Source organism: Panthera tigris, chromosome D2 (genome assembly GCF_018350195.1).
Source record: "Panthera tigris isolate Pti1 chromosome D2, P.tigris_Pti1_mat1.1, whole genome shotgun sequence".
In the NCBI taxonomy this organism is placed as follows: Eukaryota; Metazoa; Chordata; class Mammalia; order Carnivora; family Felidae; genus Panthera; species Panthera tigris.
The window spans coordinates 83,277,076-83,289,786 of record NC_056670.1 but is presented as its reverse complement, the minus strand read 5'-3'; positions in this window follow the sequence as shown (position 1 = coordinate 83,289,786).

The following is a 12,711-nucleotide window of genomic DNA, read 5'->3' as shown; positions in this document are numbered from 1 at the left end:
TTGCCATGGTCTCTCCCCAGTCTCCTCCACTGGAAGGTCCCTTTGGGGCCAAACCGAATGGGATGTCTCAAGGCCCACCTAGCACTTGGGTGGCTGGTCACCATGGCTGCCCGTTAGCAAAGCCGGTGCATCGGGCTACCTTCGTCCCCCAAATCTGGGATCTCAACAGAATTTTAGCCTCACTGACTTGCTCTAGGCAAGGATGGAGTTCTTAAATCTCTGAGCTGGTCAGCCTCACCACCTAGTCTCCTGCTGAGTCATCGAGACCCATTTTGGTTTTTATTTTGTTGTTAATTTCATGCCTTATGCTAAGTCCATATTGAGTACTTAATCTTGTTAAGAAACATCCACAAAATATTTATTACCGGGAAACTTATTTCATAGGTAATTGCATTGTACTTTTTTCTAAAAAAACTTTTATTTTATGCTTTTTCGTGAAATAATTAAAAACATCATTTTCGTTTTGATCTTTTGGGGATTAAAACTATATTTAATCATGCAATGTGTTTTTATTATTTTTGTTCTTGTGTTACAGCAAATGTGCAGCGGTTTTTATCTCCTCTTTGTACTTGCAATAACATATTATTTGACCATGAATCACTTTAATGGATTGAAACATAAGCATGTGAATTGAAAAATAGATACATTAGTCAAATCAATAAATAAATATGAAAATATATTTCTACGATGAAAAACCATCTTGGCTACTGTGTCCTCCAACTTGGACAGAGAGAGCTGAAATATATGGCCGTAAAATATAGCTTGTATGTCACCTAGCCAGTGCCTGCAGCCTAAAAGGAATTTTGAGCACTGGGTACGTAGTATTTCATCAACAAAATCATAAAATAAAGGCATTAAAATGAAGGGATGATGGAGTACTGCAGGACGTTTGTAAAATCACCCTTCAGTCTGAGGCTGGAGTAGTTTAGGATTAGACATTGCGTACTTTTCCTATAAATTTGCTTACAAATGGCATGCCTTAACAAGCAGTGTTACCAGGCTGGCCCTGTAGCAAATCTATTTCTACTATTTGTTGCTAAACAAACTCTACTTGTACTCTACGGTATAGCTGGGGTTGAAACAAATAATTCATCTGTGGTCTAAAAAAGTCCAACTATTACAGTTGTCGCCCAGAGTATTTGTCTTTGCTAATTAATGACTTAACATAGCTCCTTTTAGCTATTCAAAAGCCAGCTCCCCATGTTTTTATATACTTCTCCTCATGTGCTGTCTTTATTGGATGAAATCCCCTATTAGTCATAATCAATGTTCAATCTCTAATTTCATAAGATAATAAAATGGGCTGCAAGGATTATTAGTAGTTACATTGTGTAACTTATCAGTTATTTGTCAGATGAATGTCGGAATATAATTAACATGCATTATTTTAACGAATACAACTGAGAAATAAGGATTTTAAGTGACTTGCCTTTCTCAGAAACTAGGCACAAAATACAGCAAGGAGATCTGTATTTGCATTTATTTACATATCAGCGTAATTTTTTTTTTTTTGCTGCTGCACCTAGTACTAGTTAATATCTTTCAATTGCAAATTGCTACAATTTGTTTGATTATATTTTTACACACGTTAATGAGATCAAGCAACATTAATTAAAATGCGTAGGTTCTGTTCGATTGAGGGACTTCTACAGAATAGCTGTGAAATCAGGTAAGAGATTTACAGATTTCGTGTTGGGGGGTGTCCTGAAGTTCTTGGCACCCATGGCATCTCCAGGCGTCCCCGTGCCAACCATCGCCAAGTGCTGGGCCCCGGGACCGGCTCAAAGGGGACGGGGGTGTTCCTTCCATTTCCACCAAGCACCCCTCTGCCTCTGGATCCCCTGCCCTCCCACCCATATGGCGGAGCACGACCACCCCACGGAACCCAACCCTGCAGGATGCAAAGCAGGGGCGAAACCTTTTGGATTTTAGTCATCTCTTGAGTTTACAGCAGTGTTATTTTGCTCCTCTGGGTCCATCCACAGCTACCACTGACAGCCAGCCAGGGGACCAAGGAAGATCCTGCTCTCAGATTTTAATGTATCATTTATGATTTATTTCCCCTTCTCCCACAAGGTTTGTGATGTGACCTGTCCTAGGGAGTCAGACTCTGAAAAGCAGAAGTTGAGACGCAGTGCTCACGCGGCATCCCGGGGTTAGACCCTGCTTGGACCCCTCCCGGCTGTTTGGGAGACAAGGACGTCCTCCAAGGAGGAGCTGAGTCTCAGGGGCTCTGAGACAGGACTCAGGCAAGAAATCCTGGGGCACATGCTTTGAACTGCAGGGGCGTCCTACTGAGTCACATTATCTGCCCTCCAGACCCGCTGCCCTGGGAACCCACCAGAGAACTGTAAGGTGAACTCTGTCCCCACACACACATTTCAGCTATGAGAGCAAGGGCAGAGCTCCCTCCCGGCCAAGCCCAGTCCCCGCCCAGCAGAGGCAGGGACCCGCTGTGCCCGCACTGCCCACCTGATGACCAGCACTGGGAAGATAGGCTGTGAGGGCTCATTTTGCTGACCCGGATTCAACGGTGCTAGTTTCCATGTGCACTTTTTATGAAACATTTTATTCGGGGCAACTGGTGTGACATGGGTTGGCTTTTCTTTTCTTTTCTTTTCTTTTCTTTCTTTCTTTCTTTCTTTCTTTCTTTCTTTCTTTCTTTCCTTTTTTCTTTTGCCTTTCTTCCCTGTATTTTCTGGTTTATTCTCTGTCCAGTTGGTTTTGGTTATGATGTAGCCCACCCACGTGCAGGTTGCAGAGATGGGTGAATAAAAGTCAGAAACAATTCAGAGTAATTGTGGTGAGAGCTTTGTAGAACATCTGTGGATGCCAGGGATGCATTTGTGGAATATACTAGCATATGATTTTGGAATCGATAGTTCGAATTTCTTTTCTTTTGAATTGATTTTTGTGTGTGTGTGTGTGTGTGTGTGTGTAGGGGGGGCAAGTATCCAGAAACCCATCCGAATAAAAATTATTTTTGAGTCACAGATATGTTAGCAATATTTAAATGCCAAATGGGGAATACTGTATGCACATAAACATTTCAAATAATGCCAGTAAAAATTATAGTGACTCATTGTATAGACCACCCTGTGCCAGCGTCGGCTGATTTCGAGCACAGAGCTATTTCTGGATCAACATCATGCTTTATTTAATGTATCGACCCCAACATACTGTTGTCATTAAAGTTGCTAATAAATGGGGTTTAATTTTTAATGCAGTAAATTGTTTATTGTACCGATGCTGCGTTCTTCTTTGAGGAAATTGTAGGGTCATTGCTTATACAAAGCACCTTCCATTTTCAGAAAAGCCAGACTTATAGCTTCAGCTGTATTTCTTGTGTCTGTGCCCTCATTCCCTGAGTGTGAAAACTTTATTGCTCATTATCTACTGGGCTGTGATGAAGTGACAGATGATTTATTGGGAGCCAAAAACTGTGTTTCAACGGCGAACATTTTTATCCTTTTGTACTGCAGCCCTCGAACCTCCTGCAATTGCCGAGGCAACAAATAAAGAAAACTCAGTGCGGGAGGGTCACCCTCTCCCCCATTTCAGATCCCACTCTGTTCCTAATTTGATTCAATTCCCCTTTGTTGCTTAAAAATTCAATTTGTTTAATTGAGCTGTTTGACAGTAAAATCTGAATTCCATGCATTTTAACCATTCATATTAAATTTCCCTCTGTATAGTACTTTTATTAATGTGCTTTACAGGCAGACGCTTAATTTAAATTTGGTGACCTCACAAGCTTATAAAAAGATCTGGATTCTTGTGTGTGTTTTTCCCCCGCCCCCCCAAACCTAAATTAAAATGAATAAATGCAGACCAGGGGTACAGTTGTGATTTCTTTACGGAGTTTAATCAGTCAGGGAAAGGAAAACACCAGAGTATTGGGGGGGGGGGTTGGTAAAGTGTGAAAGCGTGTATGCATGTGTTTTATGTGTGTATTTTCATATTTTAATAGATGGCATAATATTGTGGCAGGAGTGAGAGTATAAATGGCCTGCCTTTCACAGTTAAGAAAGCAAGTCTCTTTTCCATTAAAATGGTAGGTGAGGCATTGTATAATGGATTATACATTGTCTGCTTTTTACAGGGTTACACATTTATTGACAGTTAAATAGCTGAACATCTTTTCCTTTAGGGTTAATAAGGTACCCAGAAACCAGCATCAGGTTTTTAAGGTTTACTAAACTTTAATCTGTAAAATTTAATAGCAATATCAGAGTGATTATGTGTATGTAGAACGCCGTGTGACTTTACAAACACTTTCAAGCAATGAATTATGTTACAAGAATGGGTTGGCTGTGTATCATTATGTCCAGGTAAATGCCAGAATGATGACATAATTGGTAGTTGGGAGTAAAATACAACCCCTGTAAAATGTTACTAAGGTAAATGTGGAAGGGATTGTAATTCATTATACATAAACATGACTTCTAGGTATTTATCATTTTATGAAATATAGACTAACTTGATCTCAGCAGCCATTGTTTTCTTCTTGCCTTTGTTACTCTGTTCAGCAGTGTGACCATGTCCTGTTTGCAAATTGCTAACTCCTTTTTATTCTACCATTTTCCAGCATACCCCAGCGACTTTTAAGTCTCTTCCCATGCACTGGAGACTAAGAATTCTGTAAATGCTAAATCCTAAAAACTGGCCTTAATAAGAATGATAGTCCACCAATTTCAGACAATGATAAATTTATGGCTTCGGATTAAAGGTCAGACGGCTATTTCAGACATTAAAACAGCCCCGTTTCATAATGCCTGGCACCTTCAGGAAAGACATTTGTGCACACCGGTGCCTGTTAGCTCCTGCTAAAGACATAGAGTAATAGTTTGGAAGTCAGGGATCCCATTTCCTACCTGTGCCGCACTCCTGCTCTTAGCCCTAGGCGACTGTTTAACTTTTAACCCGCTTGTTCACACAGCGTACATGCATAAAAGTACAACGTAGCACATGAAGAAGGGGGTCTGGCAACATTTGTTTTATGCTGTTTGCCAGAAGACACATTACTCACACGTTCAGACATTTTCTGCTGTCCCAAAGAAGAAGTCATTTTCTCTAAATGGCCACTTTTGCTTTAAATTTGTCCCGTTTCAGATCATCTTGGCCCTTCTGACATTACCAGGCTTCTAAGCGGGAGAAAGAGTCCGGTATAAAGATGCCTTTGAAAAAGCCTTTTGTTTGGCCATTCTTTTGGGGTGTTTGATTTTATAATATTTCATCAAGCCTCTGCTCTGCGGACCAGCTACTCTCCTGTCATGTGCAAGATGAACAGCTTTATAACTATGAGGTATCTCCCTCCTAACGGTCTTGAGCCGGGGCCGGTGATGAATTATCCTCACCATCACTTGGTGTTTCCCTGTCTGCTCTTAGCCCTGGTGACATTACGGTTCGCGGTTGTGGCGGGGAAGACATCTGATGTGACAGCTGTGTGGCACACGGTAAGCCCTTGGCCCACTGGTTAATTAATGGTACCAGAGAATAGATAATGAAATCGCCTGGAATTAGCACTCTTTCCACTAATGGGGGACCCTCCTTCCAAGCTTGGGGGAACCACCCTATGGAGACAATTAAAGGCAAAGGGGAAAGAGGCAGAGGAGAAGTCCCATAAACCCCACGACGTGGGTGCTTCTTCAGGTGAACGGGGCAGTGCTTCAAGCCCAGGCTTTGCCTGGAGGCCTTCTGTGATCCACAGAAGCAACAGAAAAGCATCGGCCCGTCTAAACTTGTCTACTTCTGCACATCTTCCATGTATTTTATTCATTTATCTCCCTTTCTCAAACGTTTCCCAACAGGCTACATTCCCATTTCCATAGTGACAAAGGATGGGATCTGGTAGGTAAGATCTTCTCTGTGAATATTCCTGAGTTGACAAAGAAACTTTCTTTCCATGCAATCCAGGATCTGGTTAATGGGAAACCAAGGAACCCCTGAGAAAAGCCCTTATCTTTTCTGGGAGAGGATTGTGCTTTTTAATTGAAAGAAAACTAGCAAAAGGACAGGGATAGGATATGCCATTTAAAGGGAGGGGCCCCCCTGGTGGCTCAGCTGGTTAAGCATCCGACTTCGGCTCAGCTCGTGACCTCACGGTTCATGGGTTCGAGCTCCGAATCAGGCTTTGCACTGTCAGCGTGGGACCTGCTTGGGGTTTTCTCTCTCGTCCTCTTCCCTCTCTCTGCCCTTCCCCTGCTCTCTCTCTCAAAATAAATAAACTTAAAAAAGCATAAAGGGAAAGAGAAGTCTCCTTCATTCTGATAAACCATATTGGATTCCATTCAAGATAGAGGAGCTGTAATGTAGGAGATGGTTTAGAAGGATGAAAGGAATTTGAGAAAGACATCTCCTAAACTTCCTTGTAGCTCTCCCCCCAGAACCTTTCTGGACCAAACCTCAAAACAGAGAATGCTGAAGAGTCAGCAGATGAGAGCCTAGATTTGTGTGGGATGTGGGCGGTTAGCTGTGGAAAGGGAGACATGACATTTTGGACCTGGTTACCCATCCACTGACAGATGCACAGGAGAGAGGAAAATCAGAGACCAGAGTGTTCCACAAACGGGGCAACCAAAAGTTGCTTTTAGATTTCTAACACTCCCAAGGCAGCATGGACTGAATTGGTGTGTGTTTCTGCAATCATCTGAGGCATTATTTTCCACGGTTCCCTTCTGCCCCCGCCCACCTTCCCCACTCACTCCCGAAATGAGCTTAGGGACAAAGTCATGCTGTGCTTCTGTTGACTCCCATGCTAAGGGCTCTTCACAAAGTGACGTGCCCTGACTTTTGCTTCGGCTAATGCAAAGGTCTACGTTAAGATAAAGTGGTCAAAAAAAAGAAAGAAAGAAAAGAAAAGAGATAAAAGAGCCAAATGGCAAAGCTAGTGTCAGAATTTAATATGATTCCTCAATCGTCGATTCCGTTCATTTGGACAAGACGCGGTATGAGTCCTTCCAGTGATTACCTGTCTTAGCTGACTGAGGGACCGTGCCCTTGTCGGTGAGTACTGAGCTGTGGGGCACAGACAAGGCAGTGTTGGTAATTACTGGGGTGCAGAAGGAGGGCGATGTGCGAGTTGAGCCTTAAACAGAAACATTTCACCAGACAAAGACTAGGGTGAGAGACGTTCTGGTGTGAGAGGTTGAGAGCACAGACTTGGGAACCCGTGGGTCCAAAGTTCAAGTTCTGGTTCTGCAGTTTCTTACCTGTGTACCCTCGTGGGCCTCCAACGTTTTCTTCTTGTGAGGAATGAGGTCCAAAGGCAAGACCTCCTTCAAGAGGACATGGGGGGGGTGGCGGTTGAATGACACCCTGGAGTCTATTACTCAGCTTTCCGTGGAAATACCTAACACGTGGAGGGATTGTGGATCATCACCGAGTGTCGCAACCACACCATGAGACATTGTTTGTTTCAGAGTCTGCATTGTACTCTTTCATTCTGCAGGCTCAAGTTATATTTTATTTCTGAAAACTTTTCTTAAATTATATCTCAAAAAAATTTTTTTTTCCTTTTCTGTTGCAGTTTTTCAGCTTTCTGCTCCAGGGATACCATTTACCTGTTTGGTATCTTATCTGTATGCTATTTCCCCCTGCTCTGACTTTGGACATCTTTAATCATTTCCATTTTATTTGCTCATTTTCTCAGTCCTGCCTTCCATGCGCCTTTCCACGTTGTCAGCAATGGATCTTGTTGGTTTTTTTTTTTTTTCAATTTTTTTTAATGCTAATTTATTTCTGAGACAGAGGCAGAGCATGAGTGGGGGAAGGCGCAGAGAGAGAGGGAGACACAGAATGAGAAGCAGGCTCCAGGCTCCGAGCTATCAGCACAGAGCCTGACGTGGGGCTCGAACCCACAGACTGTGAGATCATGACCCAAGCCGAAGTCGGTTGCTCAAGCGACTGAGCCACCTAGGCGCCCCAGCAATGGATCTTGTTACTGTGCTATGGCCAAAGTACCCTTCATTCCTGTGATGATTACTGTTTTTCTTCTACTTTTTTTTCTTCTTTCTTCTGTGGTTGTTGCACTATACATTTTCTGAACTCCTGTTGCTCTGCTCTGAGATTTTGTATTAAAGAAGTAATTATTTCATTAAGTTTTTAAAAATTCATGGGGCTTGTTTGGTAACAATTTTCATCTGCTCTGTGGAAACCTGTTTCTAGTGAGTGTTCTTTATTTACCATTTATTTTCCTGTCCATTTTCTCCCTTTCCAGTAGTATTTTAAATATATTCTGTGCTTATTCATTTTTTAAAAATTATTATTCATCCTGGAATGAGATGAATTATTCATGAGCCAAGCTTTAGAAGCTTAATGTTGGCAAGGGCCAGGCCAGTGTTCTTGATTAGCAGGGAGGTTCTTAAGGCAAAATGCTCCTTTGGCAGGTGCCTGTCCCCCACCAGAGAGGTCAACCATGAGACTACCTCTAAGTCATTCTCTCCCAGACAACTTCCTGCAAATATGTCCCTACTATGCGTTCCCTCATTCTGACACATTTCTCTCGCTTCTCCATGGTGCCAAACAGAATCTGGGGCAGGAGGAATTCTCTACCCCTGGTACACTTTTGGGTTTTGTTTTGTTTTGTTGTTTTTTGTTTGTTTGTTTGTTTGTTTGTTTGTTTTGCTTCCAAATCATACATCTTGGAATTTGCCCCTTTTGGGTATGTTGCCTTCTAGAAAGACTTGTGACCTGGAAGTTTTACTTGAATTCTGTAGCCACAGCCAGATGTGCCCCCCTGGTGGTCTTGCTGCACCCCTGCTCTGCCTACCACTGGGCCAAGGGGTCCTTCATACGTGCCGGTGTGTGGTTACAGGTGAGCTCTGGTTTTGTTTTTTTTTTTAATTTTTTTAAATTTTTAAAAATTTTTTTTTAGGTGAGCTCTGGTTTTAATATAATGGAGCTTGCGGTGCTTTACTCCTCGTTCTTGTCATCTAGGGGTGATTTCTCAGTGAGCAAGGAAGCGGTTTCTCTTAACACTAGTGTTTCAAACCTGGAGGTAAGAAGGACAACTTAATTGGATTGCACGGTAATGGATGAGGAATTAAAAAAGCTACGTTGTGTTACTTGGCAAATGCCTAATAAATTTGTAAAGTTTTCAAAGGTATGATTTTTATCAGTTTAATGTAATATTTGTGCAGTTTAGGAAAACACTGTTGAAAGTCTGCTCCATTTCATAAAATGAATTCATTGATTCATTTATTCTTTCAATAAACACTTCAGCATGTACTCAACTAGACATTGCTTTTGGTGGGGACAAAGGGGACAAAACCTAACCATCATGAGCTTACTTTCCGTAAATAAATCAAAGAAATAAATATATATGTAATATAATATGTCAGGTAGTAAGGGACACTAAAAATTATACAACGAAGTGAAGAGAGTGCAAGAACTTGTATATAAAATTTTTTTTAAAAAACTGTTTATTTAGTTTTGAGAGAGAGAGAGAGACAGAGAGAGAGAGAGAGAGATCAAGCAGGGGAGGAACAGAGAGAGAGGGAGACACAGAATCCGAAACAGTCTCCAGGCTCTGAGCTGTCAGCACAGAGCCCGATGTGGGGCTTGAACTCATGAACCGCGAGATCATGACCTGAGCTGAAGTCGGTGCTTAACCGACTGAACCACCCAGGTGTCCCTATTTAAAATTTTTTTAATGTTTATTTATGTTTGAGACAGAGAGAAAGAGAGAGAGAGAGTGAGTGAGCAGGCGTGGGGCAGAGGGAGAGGGAGACACAGAATCCAAAGCAGGCTCCAGGCTCTGAGCTGTCAGCACAGAGCCCGACGCGGGGCTCGAAACCACAAACCGTGGGATCATGTCCTGAGCCGAAGTTGGACGCTTACCCGACTGAGCCACCCCGGTGCCCTGAAAGAACTTATATTTTAGATTTCTGCCCTGAGATAAACGTGGAGGAGAGGTGTGTACAATTGAAGGGGCGGCTAGGAGAATGGTGTTTGGGGCAGAGGGAACAGCGTATACAAGGACTAGGAGAGGAGGGTATGATTGACAGGTGTGATGGTTAACGTTCCATGTCAACTTGGCTAGGTCATAATACCCAGATATTTGGTCAAACACCAGTCTAGGTGGCCCTGGGAAGACATGTTGTAGATGAGGTTGACATTTCAGTCAGTAGATGTTGAGAAAAGCAGATACTCTCCAGCATGTGGGTGGGCCGCATTCAATTAGTTGAAGGCCCTGAGCGAAAAAGTCTGCCATCCCTCTGGGAAGTGGGAATTCTATCTTTGGACTTGAACTAAAACATCATATATTTCCTGAGTTTTTAGCTGCCAACCTACCCTGCGGATTGTGGACTTGCCTGCCTCTCAGATCATATGAACCAATTCCTTTAAATTCAATCTCTCTGTATATATACACAGCCAATCAGTTGTGCTTCCCTGGAGAACGGTGACTAATAAAGCAGGTTTGAGGATTGCCAAGGATGTTGATATAGGGGAGTGCACTAAATGAGGAGGCAAAAAGGTAGGATCTTGGCACTAGGGATCACCCGGGATCCAATCATGGGGTCTTCTCCGGCCAGGGTCAGAGCTCCCTCTTGTTAAGTGTGGTGGGAAGCACAGCCATGCTAGACTGCAGACTAACTTCAGTATTGCCCTGTCTGCATTCATGTCTTCGGGTGGTCCCTCCCACGCTGCCTTGGGGTTGGCCATGTGACCAAAGAGACAGTAGCACAGAGTGCATGGGTATGGGGCTTGCCCTGGCTTGTCGCCATTTGATACCCTGAGGCTGGGTGGCCTACTGGACACTGAGTGCTGAGTACTGGACACTGAGTGCTGAGTGACCCATGGGGCAAAGGAGAACCATGCTGACTCAGGCCCCTGTCTCTCGACCACCAAACCGGAAAATTAGCATTCAGCTTAAGCTGAGCCCCAGCTGAGCACAGAGGTCTGCCAAGTTGTCCCTGGCTATAGGGTGACCCACAGGGTCTTGAGTAATTCGAAATGTTGGGCAAGTACTATGTTCATTATGTTGCCAAGGCTGATTCACAGCAAAGGTGAAAGAGTGGAAGTGGAGAAGCAATCCACATGACAGATGGTGGCGTGGACCCTGGTGGCGTGGACCCTGGTGGCATGGACCCTGGTGGCTTGGACCCTTGTGGCATGGACCCTGGTGGCATGGACCCTGGTGGCGTGAACCATGGTGGCGTGGACCCTGGTGGCGTGGACCCTGGTGGCTTGGACCCTTGTGGCATGGATCCTGGTGGCATGGACGCTGGTGGCTTGGACCCTGGTGGCATGGACTGTGGTGGTGTGGACCCTGGTGGTGTGGACCCTGGTGGCGTGGACCCTGGTGGCGTGGACCCTGGTGGCATGGACCCTGGTGGCATGGATGCCGGTGGCGTGGACCGTGGTGACGTGGACCGTGGTGGCGTGGACCCTGGTGGCGTGGACCCTGGTGGCGTGGACCGTGGAGACGTGGACCCTGGTGGCGTGGACCCTGGTGGTGTGGACCCTGGTGGCGTGGACCATGGTGGCGTGGACCCTGGTGGCGTGGACCCTGCTGGCTTGGACCCTGGTGGTGTGAACGCTGGTGGCTTGGACTGTGGTGGCGTGGACCCTGGTGGCTTGGACCCTGGTGGAGTGGACGTTGGTAGCTTGGACGTTGGTGGGTAGACCCTGGTGGAATGGACCCTGGTGGCGTGGACCCTGGTGGCGTGGACCATGGTGGCGTGGACCCTGGTGGCTTGGACCCTGGTGGTGTGAACGCTGGTGGCTTGGACTGTGGTGGCGTGGACCCTGATGGCGTGGACCCTGGTGGCGTGGACCCTGGTGGTGTGCACCCTGGTGGCGTGGACCCTGGTGGCGTGGACCATGGTGGCATGGACCTTGGTGGCGTGGACCCTGGTGGCGTGGACCCTGGTGGCTTGGACCCTGGTGGTGTGGACGTTGGTAGCTTGGACGTTGGTGGCTTGGACTCTGGTGGCGTGGACTGTGGTGGTGTGGACCCTGGTGGCAGCAGAGGGAGGTTGAGAAGGGACCCGATTCTGCATATATTTTGAATGCAGGCACAACCGGATTCGCTGATGGGTGTGAGAGAAAGAGGCTGGTCCAGATGACCTCAAAGGCCTTGGTCTGGGAGCTCTGTGTCTTGCTGTCGGACAAAATAAAATTTTCATGGCCAGAGGAGGTGTAGAGACTCTGGCTTGTACGGAGCTCAACAGCTTCTGTTACTGCAGGGGTTCTCCTGCCATCCAGCAGATGACGTGGGGCGCCCATCTCCAGGAGGGAGCAGAATGAACAGGATTCCCCAGCATCGTTCCTCCCGGGAATGCCCAGGGGGCACAAGTGGCTGAGCCGCTGGACAGATGTGAGAGGAGGAGGAAGTGGTGGTGTCCGCTCTCGGTCACTGGAGCTGTGGCCGCGGGTCAGGCGTTCACACCATCTCTTTTAGAGCTAGAAGTGTGTTCTTGGGGGTGAGACGGCTCATTCGGGTCCCGTGGCCGGTCGGTGGCAGGGCCACACTGTCCAGCCTGTGTGATGCCTCGGCTCCAGTCTTCCGTCCTCTATGCTGTACCTCACCGGGAAAGATCCGGGTTTCTCCGTGCTTCTCTGATGTGGTACATGGGGGTGTTTGATAGTCAGAGACGGAAGCTTGTGAAAGGTCGTGAGGGAAGCAAATCCTTCCTAAATGGGTACCCCTCAGCAAGGGCGGGAGAGACTGGCGGGAATATACGCGAGGGTACAAGTGAGTCTCCT